Below are 9,838 nucleotides of genomic sequence, written 5' to 3' on the forward strand. Positions count from 1 at the left end.
GTAGTTGATGACGAGGTGTTTGGCAACTTAACACAATTCTTTAAAAAGTCTTTATATTAATTATATGATAGGGACAATATCATATGCGTCACTAATTTGATGACGAGGTGTTTGGCAACTTGACACAATTCATTTAAGTCTTTATATTAATTATATGATAGGGACAATATCATATGCGTCACTAAATTGATGACGAGGTATTTGGCAACTTGATACAATTCTTTAAAGTTTTTATATCAAAAATTATATGATAGGGACAATATCATATGCGTCACTAAATTGATGACGAGGTGTTTGTTTGGCTACAGGAAAAATCATTTATTTATCGAATCATCAAGCAAAGGATAAGCTTCAGTGGATCGCAGTATGGCAGCTGCTCAACCACTTACAACACCTTGCCTGTTACAAAAGTCGTTTACAATTGATTCTAGGCTTTGTCATTGTATTAAATAATGCTTTTATATGTAACTAGCGCGGCATCAGGTGATCGAAGATCCTCCTAATTTACTATGTTACAAATTACATTGGCATCACATCCATTGTCGTTTATAAAATAAATTATAAACTTTAAATGGTTTAGAAGCCATACAATGCAAATTGCCCCTTATTTATCATTGCAGTCCAGCACGGATACGACCTTAGAGGCGTTCAGGCATAATCCAACGGACTTAGCGTCATACCACTGTTCGCTCGAACAAGTATTGTGCCATTGGTCCGTACCTGCGGTTCCTCTCGTACTACGCAGGAATGCTGTCGCAACAACGTTTTGTCATTAGTAGGGTACAACTAAACTGTCTCACGACGGTCTAAACCCAGCTCACGTTCCCTTGCATGGGTGAACAATCCAACGCTTGGTGAATTTTGCTTCACAATGATAGGAAGAGCCGACATCGAAGGATCAAAAAGCGACGTCGCTATGAACGCTTGGCCGCCACAAGCCAGTTATCCCTATGGTAACTTTTCTGACACCTCTTGTTAAAAACTCTTTAAACCAAAAGGATCGATAGGCCGAGCTTTTGCTGTCCCTGTGTGTACTGAACACCGAGATCAAGTCAGCATTTGCCCTTTTGCTCTATGTGTGGTTTCTGTCCGCACTGAGCTGGCCTTGGGACACCTCCGTTATTATTTGAGAGATGTACCGCCCCAGTCAAACTCCCTACCTGGCAATGTCCTTGAATTGGATCATACCTGAGTAATTGGAGTTATACCAAATTTTCAAATCAAAAATACATAAATGCATCGTTTTATTAAAGAATTTTTTTGCGATTATATAACAAACTCGTGATACTTTGATCAAGAAGCTTGCATCAAAACCCAATACCATAAGATATAATAAATATATCCGTATAATGGCTAGGAAATGATACACGTTCCATTTAATCAAGTAAGTAAGGAAACAATAAGAGTAGTGGTATTTCATTGACGATACCAAACCGAGGTCTAATATCTCCCACTTATTCTACACCTCTTATGTCTCCTTACACTGCCAGATTAGAGTCAAGCTCAAAAGGGTCTTCTTTCCCCGCTAATTATTCCAAGCCCGTTCCCTTGGCTGTGGTTTCGCTATATAGTAGATAGGGACACGACGACGACTTTTCAGATCTCTCCGAACTTGTTTTACGTGGCGTGTTCCACACTGAAGGGATTACAACCACGACACCCTGAACACCCACAAGTGGTGCATGTATCAACATGGTGTATGTGTTTGGATACGCCAGACAAGCGTCCCGGACTAGAAGCTATAGCTATGTACATAGCGACCACCCCGGTAGCAATTCGAGTACTTGCTTGCCGGGCAAGCACTCCCCCTTGCTGAGGAGCGAGATCTACCTAAAATCTCTACTGATCTCTGGGTCACAGCACCCGAGTTTTGCCCAACCAGCACCGTAACTCAAACGTCGAAGACGAAGGCTCTACCCGCGATATGGGTACCAACCACAGCCACCACGATACTCCCACCAGGGGGCCTACCTCAATGTGCATTCTTGGATAGCTGCACAACCCGTGGTACCGAAAGAGAGGCTCGGTGGGCCTCCTCCTTTTTGCTCCGACAAGCAGGGTTAGAGGGACCTATGGTGGAAGTATTCTCGCCCGCTAACCACACGGCGAAGTTGTTGGGCTAAACACCCCTCCTCCTACGGAACACTTCGTCCGCAAACACTGCCAGCCGTTGAGTCCTCTGTTGATCTTCCAGGATTCTTGAAAAAATGCGTTAAACGACCCTTGACCTGTCAGCAGGTAAGACGTCCTCATCGAGAATCCAAATCTTGGATCCCGATAGGCGAGAGTGACATATGGGATGAATTTATGCGTCACCCGTCCTGGTTCGCTGTCATCATCCCATCTGTTCTGCCAACTCTGCAGTAAGCACTCTTCTAGGCGAGTCTTCCTCTGCTTCCAGCTTAGACACGTAGTGTCCTCGTCGTATAGCCAGTCGCTCTCCTCCAGCGGGTATCCACGCTTCAGCTTGTATTGGACCGCTAAAAACTTAGCAGCCAAGTCAAGCGGGGGAGCTCTCAAGTACCTGCAGTGCCACTGTGGACGCTGTTCGGCATACCGAAAGGCATCCAAGCAGGATTAGCCTCTGGCAGGAGGCTAGTCGTCTCCGGGCGGCTACTTGTTCGGCGGTGTCATACCATACCGGGGCACCAAACAGCACACAAGGTGCCATGAGTCCGTCATATATGGTCCGCCTGGCTCGAGGACTGAAGCCCCAGTCGGCTCGAAGCACACGCGCCAATGCTCCAACGACTCCGGTCATCCGCTGGCGAAGCGAAGCTATGTGCGTGAGGAATTTCATTCCTTCACTGACCGTGATGCCAAGGTACCGACAGCTACGCACATACGGAAGGTTCGCTCCAGCAAACCTCACCGTAGGCGCACGTCTCAAGGCACCTTTCAGCAGCATTATTACCGTCTTGCCGAGACGGCAACGCCAACTTCCGCTCCCCACTCTTCTACGATGGACATCAGCTGTGCTCCTTTTTCCTCTAGCATAGCTCGGGAATTTCCCTCGACGAGAAGCAGCAAGTCATCCGCGTATGCACTCAGCTGGCAATACGGCTGGAGACGCTGAAGCAGTACATCCATCAGTATGTCCCAGATAAATGGGCCACTGATTGACCCCTGCGGGCAGCCTCTAGTTACCGGTACTTCCACAGTACCGGAACTGCTTCGGATCACTGCTCTTCGGCCGGAGAAAAAGCTCTGCCACAAGCCCATCTCCCGGCATCCCAAGTCGGCTAGTCGTCGGAGTGCAGCACTCCATTCGACGTTGTCGAATGCTCCTTTGAAGTCCACGAATGTGCCGAGCACGTATTGCGCCGGGCTGGCACAAACACCGCTCTTCACGTGTCTCCAAGCATCCTCCACACATCGTCCTCGGCGAAATCCAAACTGCCATCTGCAGCCTTCCGGAAGAACTTCTCTCACACGATTCACCATGATGGCCTCGAGCACCTTACCAAAGACTGGCAGCAAGCATATTCCTCTATATGAGGAGGGCTCACACTTGTCCTTATCTGGCCCTTTGAGCAGCGAGACAACTCGTGGGCACTTCCACTCGGCGGGAAAGTATCCTAACCGGATGCATCGGGAAAACAACGATGCTAGGTGCTCGGGTATGGCGCGCCAGACTGCCTTGCAGATAGTGCCATTGATGCCGTCCAAGCCGGGAGAGCGCCTGCTCTTCAACCGGGCAACACATGCATCAACCTCGAATTCTTCGAGGGCCGGTGGGACTTCCTCCGCGATGGCAGTCGGTGCTTCGGACTCCGCAACTGGGAAGAAATTGCGGAGGAGCACTCGTGCACAGTCACTCCAATCAGTGATGAGCTCGCCATTCACGCGGAGGCACCCAATCTCCGTGCACTTTCTGCGGCCTCGGCAAATCTTGTAGACGCGCCCCCATGGGTCGTCGGCATGATCTCCCACGAAGCGTTTCCAGTCATCCATTTTTGACCTCCCAATGAGCTTCTTGTAGTTGGCTGAGGCCCGCCTCAGCTCGACCACTACACGCTCTATAGCGGCACCGTCATCACGACGCCTTCCATCTTGGAGTAGGCGACGAAGTCTCCGGACTTCGCGCATTGCAGCGCAGAGGTCGGCAGTCCACCAACGTGCTCTCCTGTTGGGCGATCGAATCGACTTTCTTCCCAGCGCAATATCGCATACATTATGTACTATACTGCGCAGGGTCGAAACTTGCTGGTCCAACGGCGACTCTGAGAAGTTCTCCGGAAGTTCGGCTGCTCTACTCACCATTTCCTCCTTGAACAATCGCCAACGTGCATTGGAGAAGTTCCAGGACGGCACAGGAGCTATGCTCTCAACTGCGCGCGCGGTAGTTGGTTCGGCCACAACAGTAATGATGTTGTGGTCACTCAATTCCCACTCGTCCACTCTCCACTCATATGTGGCCCACATAGATGCTGCCTCATTGACGATTGTCACGTCGATATCGCTAGTAGCTCTGTGATTATCGAACGTGTACACCTCTGTTGACTGGTTTAGGGCGGCGACTCTTGCCTCCAGCATCCACTCTGACAGCAGCTCACCCCGTCTGTAGTTAGCTTGCCCCTCGGCATGACGAGAGAGTTTGCTAAGCCACATGGGGGACACTGCATTCGCGTAGAGGCCCAGGATTGCGGGGGTTCTGATGGCCTGCAGCAGGACCGCATCCATGTACCGGAGGTACGGTTCCAGAGGTGCATCGAACTGGCAGTATGCGGCGCAAAGGAAGATTGAGTCAAATCTCCCTTTAACGACCAGACATACGCCATAATCCGTGGTGAGGGTCTCCACTGGCATACAGATGGCTTCCTGTTGATCTACTAGGATGGCTGCCTTCCCTCGCCGATCGGTGAAAATTCTCATTCCTTCAGGCAGCACATCCATTCCGTCCCCGCCGAGATACGGCTCCTGCACCAGCGCGAACATAGACTCCGATCTCCTGAGTCGGACTCCGAGCTCGATGGTCGCAGCTCTGCCTCGGCCACAGTTCGCTTGGATGAAGCTAAACATTAATGTCTAGCTTGCACCCTCGCCAGCAACGCCCCGTATATCGGGCAAACGTTCGAGAGCATGTAATGCCCCGAGGGTTGCCCTCTGTGACGGCAGTTCCGGCAGTCCACCGGGTTTTGGCACTTTGCCGCGGTGTGGCCTTGTTGCCCGCACTGGCGGCAAACATTGTCCTTCTGCCGGCATTCGCTGACCTTGTGGTCGAAACCCACGCATCTGTGGCAGGCGTATGTGCGGACCTGTGCTCGGCATCGGAATGAGAACCACTTGATGTAGACACGACCTACATCAAGCTTCGCCATCGCCCGGTCGTCTACCTCTAGCGTCACATTTACTGTGGCGCCGTCAGTTACCGACCACGCCTTGGTCAGCACGGACTTCTTAAACTGGGACATAGTCATTTCGCTGTCGAAGTTATTTCCATGGAGCTCCTGCATGAATTCCTCAGGGCCGATAGCTGTGTCGACGTCATAGACGACGACCTTCGGCTTCTCGGCCGCATTTCGTGCCACATTTAGCCCAACTTCAGCGAACCTCTTTGATGCTACCACCTTCTGCAGCTCTCCAACTGAAGGAGTACGAATGATCGCACCACCACCTCGACGGAGCTCACGTACCTCATGTACTCTGACTCCGAGGGAGGGTGCAACCATCGTTCGCACCTTTTCCGCTTTAGTTTCCCCGATAGCGCAGGGTCGTCGCACTTCACCACCGCTGACCACGTCTCGCGAACCTTGGTGGTCCGCGGGGCAGCGATGGGTGCAACCTGTGGCATCTGGGGAGCATTGGCGGCCGTATTCTTCAACGGATTCGACGACGGCGGCGGCGGTGGCGGCATAGCGAGCCGCGTCTCCAGTTCTCCACACCGGAGCATTAACGCCAGCACCATCTCATCGTAGCGGCTGATAGCATACGAGAGCTCTTCCGTGTCCACTTCTCCTAGGCTGCGGAAGCTGCTTCTCACCGTGGGCTGGGTGGCCGACAGCTCTGCCATCATGGCTGCTTGCCCAGCACGGGCGGCAGCGGTAGCGGCAGTGGCAGTGGTGGCAACAATTTTAGCAGCAGTGGAAACGGCGGAGGCAGCAGTGTGGTCGGCAGCAGGGGCAGCAGCAGGGGCAGCAGTAGGATCAGCAGCGGTGGCAGCAGCGTGGGGGGGGGCAGCATCGATGGCAGCGTTTGCCGTAGCCGCCCGGGCGTCTTCCAGCGACGAAAACGCCTCCTCCAGTACACCAACGGGTTCTGGCACTCCATTCGATGCCTGGGCAACCAATTTCGCCTGCGTCGGCGCCGAGCTCTTAGAGGCCAGATAGCTTCTGCGCCTGCCTCGTCTGGACTTCCTCGAGGCACTACTTCCGCTCAAGGCACTCGGGCTGCTGTCGCTCTCCATCGGCATAACTCCGATGGTGGCTCCTCCTACCGTCGACGCCAGCAACCGTATGCTCGTTTGCTCAGTGACAAAAGGTAGATGCTCTAGAGCTCCACCTATCGGTAGAGTCTGGTAGCACTAAAACTGTCCCTAGACACAAACCCTAGCAGTGACTGCCACCAATAAGCTTTTTGACAGCTGCTAAAAAAGCTTACTCGAAAAAACTTACTCGTAAGCTCGCCTCGCAGCACGTGCGGAGTGGAAAATTTTCAATAGTTTATTGTTAATAATTTCCAAACCGCTTGTTTTTAACACTCGACAATTTTCACTCGACTTCCGCGGAGCACTAAATCACCGATTTAATTACTTTCCAAAAAAGGAAAACTTAGTTATTCGCAATCTGTACACGAGCGCAACGAAAACACGTCCGTCGTTAATCCATTCATGCGCGTCACTAATTAGATGACGAGGCATTTGACTCCCGCCGTTGACCCGCGCTTACTTGAATTTCTTCACTTTGACATTCAGAGCACTGGGCAGAAATCACATTGTGTCAACACCCGCTAGGGCCATCACAATGCTTTGTTTTAATTAGACAGTCGGATTCCCCAAGTCCGTGCCAGTTCTGAATTGATTGTTAATTGATAATCGTTATAATTGATAAGAACTAATTGGTTTAACCCAAATAGTATTCTTAAAAATTTTAGCAAGAAAGTTCCACAATTGGCTACGTAACTAAACTATCCGGGGAACAAGTAACTAACATAAATGCTAGAAACTCTATTTACCCAGAACGAGCACATAAACCATGTTATTGTTTCCCAATCAAGCCCGACTATCTCAATCTTCAGAGCCAATCCTTATCCCGAAGTTACGGATCTAATTTGCCGACTTCCCTTACCTACATTATTCTATCGACTAGAGACTCTTCACCTTGGAGACCAGCTGCGGATATTGGTACGGCCTGTTGAGAAGTTTGCGTGTCCCCACCATAAATTTTCAAGGTCCGAGGAGAAAATATCGACACAACAGTATATGTCATGCTCTTCTAGCCCATCACCATATCTCTCTGCGAAAGACTTCCATGGTAGTACGGCTATAAAACAGAAAAGAAAACTCTTCCGATATCTCTCGACGGCTTCTTTATGGTCGTTCCTGTTGCCAGGATGAGCACGAGGCCCATATTTAATAACAAACGGATACTCAACAGGTTACGGAATTGGAACCGTATTCCCTTTCGTTCAAAATTATTCAAGTGTATTATATTCGCTTTGTTTATATGGTTAGGCATTTTTGTTTTACTTGAAAATTTTCGGCTTTCGCCTTGAACTTAGGACCGACTAACTCGTGATCAACCACTGTTCACACGAAACCCTTCTCCACTTCAGTCCTCCAAGGTCTCATTCGATTATTTGCTACTACCACCAAGATCTGTACCAATGGCAGCTCCATGCAGGCTTACGCCAAACACTTCTACGCATACCATTGTACCTTCCTACTCACTAAAGTTTCAAAATTTATATCACAAGTAATATAAATCATCTACTTTAGCGGTAATGTATAGGTATACAACTTAAGCGCCATCCATTTTAAGGGCTAGTTGCTTCGGCAGGTGAGTTGTTACACACTCCTTAGCGGATTTCGACTTCCATGATCACCGTCCTGCTGTTTTAAGCAACCAACGCCTTTCATGGTATCTGCATGAGTTGTTAATTTGGGCACCGTAACATTACGTTTGGTTCATCCCACAGCGCCATTTCTGCTTACCAAAAGTGGCCCACTGGGCACATTATATCATAACCTTGAACTTCATATCAAGAAAGTTAAGGTTCTTACCCATTTAAAGTTTGAGAATAGGTTAAGATCGTTTCGACCCTAAGGCCTCTAATCATTCGCTTTACCAGATAAGATTATTTTATATAATATTAAAATGCACCAGCTATCCTGAGGGAAACTTCGGAAGGAACCAGCTACTAGATGGTTCGATTGGTCTTTCGCCCCTATACTCAATTCTGACAATCGATTTGCACGTCAGAACTGTTTCGGTCTTCCATCAGGGTTTCCCCTGACTTCAACCTGATCAAGTATAGTTCACCATCTTTCGGGTCACAGCATATATGCTCAAGGTACGTTCCAGTTAAAGGCATAAATAATATAAATATACATTATACATTACTATATAGAACGCCCCGGGATTGTTTTAATTAGCTATAAATAGCTAAAAAACTAATCCCATTATTAGTCAAGTTAATTACGCTATTAGGTTTACATCCCAATAACTTGCACATATGTTAGACTCCTTGGTCCGTGTTTCAAGACGGGTCCCGAAGGTATCCTGAATCTTTCGCATTGTTAATCATACAAGAGCATATAATAAACACAAAAATCAATGATAATTATGCCATTATATAATTCCGAAAAATTAACGCTCTGTAATAATATAAATCTATCAGCACTTTATCAAATTAATAACATTTATTCTGTGTTAAAATGCAAGCAATTTAATTGGAATAAACTATAAGTTATATTTTATGATAAATTTGGGATATGCTAATAGATTACAATGTCCTTATATGGAAAAAATGCACATTATTCTTAATAATATTATTTAAATATTACAATTTTAATGATGAATTTTCCATAACGGATATTCAGGTTCATCGGGCTTAACCTCTAAGCAGTTTCACGTACTGTTTAACTCTCTATTCAGAGTTCTTTTCAACTTTCCCTCACGGTACTTGTTTACTATCGGTCTCATGGTTATATTTAGTTTTAGATGGAGTTTACCACCCACTTAGTGCTGCACTATCAAGCAACACGACTCTTTGGAAACATCATCTAGTAATCATTAACGTTATACGGGCCTGGCACCCTCTATGGGTAAATGGCCTCATTTAAGAAGGACTTAAATCATTAATTTCTCATACTAGAATATTGACGCTCCATACACTGCATCTCACATTTGCCATATAGACAAAGTGACTTAGTGCTGAACTGTTTTCTTTTCGCTCGCCGCTACTAAGAAAATCCTTGTTAGTTTCTTTTCCTCCCCTAATTAATATGCTTAAATTCAGGGGGTAGTCCCATATGAGTTGAGGTTATATATATGTCGGAGCACAATTATTATTCTCCATTTCGCGCAGCGAGTTTCGAATGCACCGAAGTTCTACACACAATTAATTTGTGTCACTCACTTCTTCTCCGTGCTAACCTTCGAACCACACTCGGCGACAGCGACCACACGCTGCCGCCGCGCTGTAACGGGAGATGCCAAAGCTACAAAAATACAGCCGACCAATAGCAACGCAGTATGCAATATTGTAATATGATGAAATACCAATGATTTCCCGAAATGATGAAATTACTGTACTTCTGGAATATTCTAACACATAATACAATATGCTGACATACCAATGATTTCCCCGAGCTGATGGAATTATTATTCTTATGAAA

General features: G+C 47.7%; 1 pseudogene; it reads right to left on the minus strand.

Moving 5' to 3' along the window:
* Positions 1–325: 325 nt before the first annotated feature.
* LOC117148958 lies at positions 326–9,486 on the minus strand (annotated as a pseudogene).
* Between the last annotated feature and the right edge of the window lie 352 nt (positions 9,487–9,838).

This window comes from Drosophila mauritiana, chromosome X, assembly GCF_004382145.1.
Source record: "Drosophila mauritiana strain mau12 chromosome X, ASM438214v1, whole genome shotgun sequence".
Lineage (NCBI taxonomy): Eukaryota > Metazoa > Arthropoda > Insecta > Diptera > Drosophilidae > Drosophila > Drosophila mauritiana.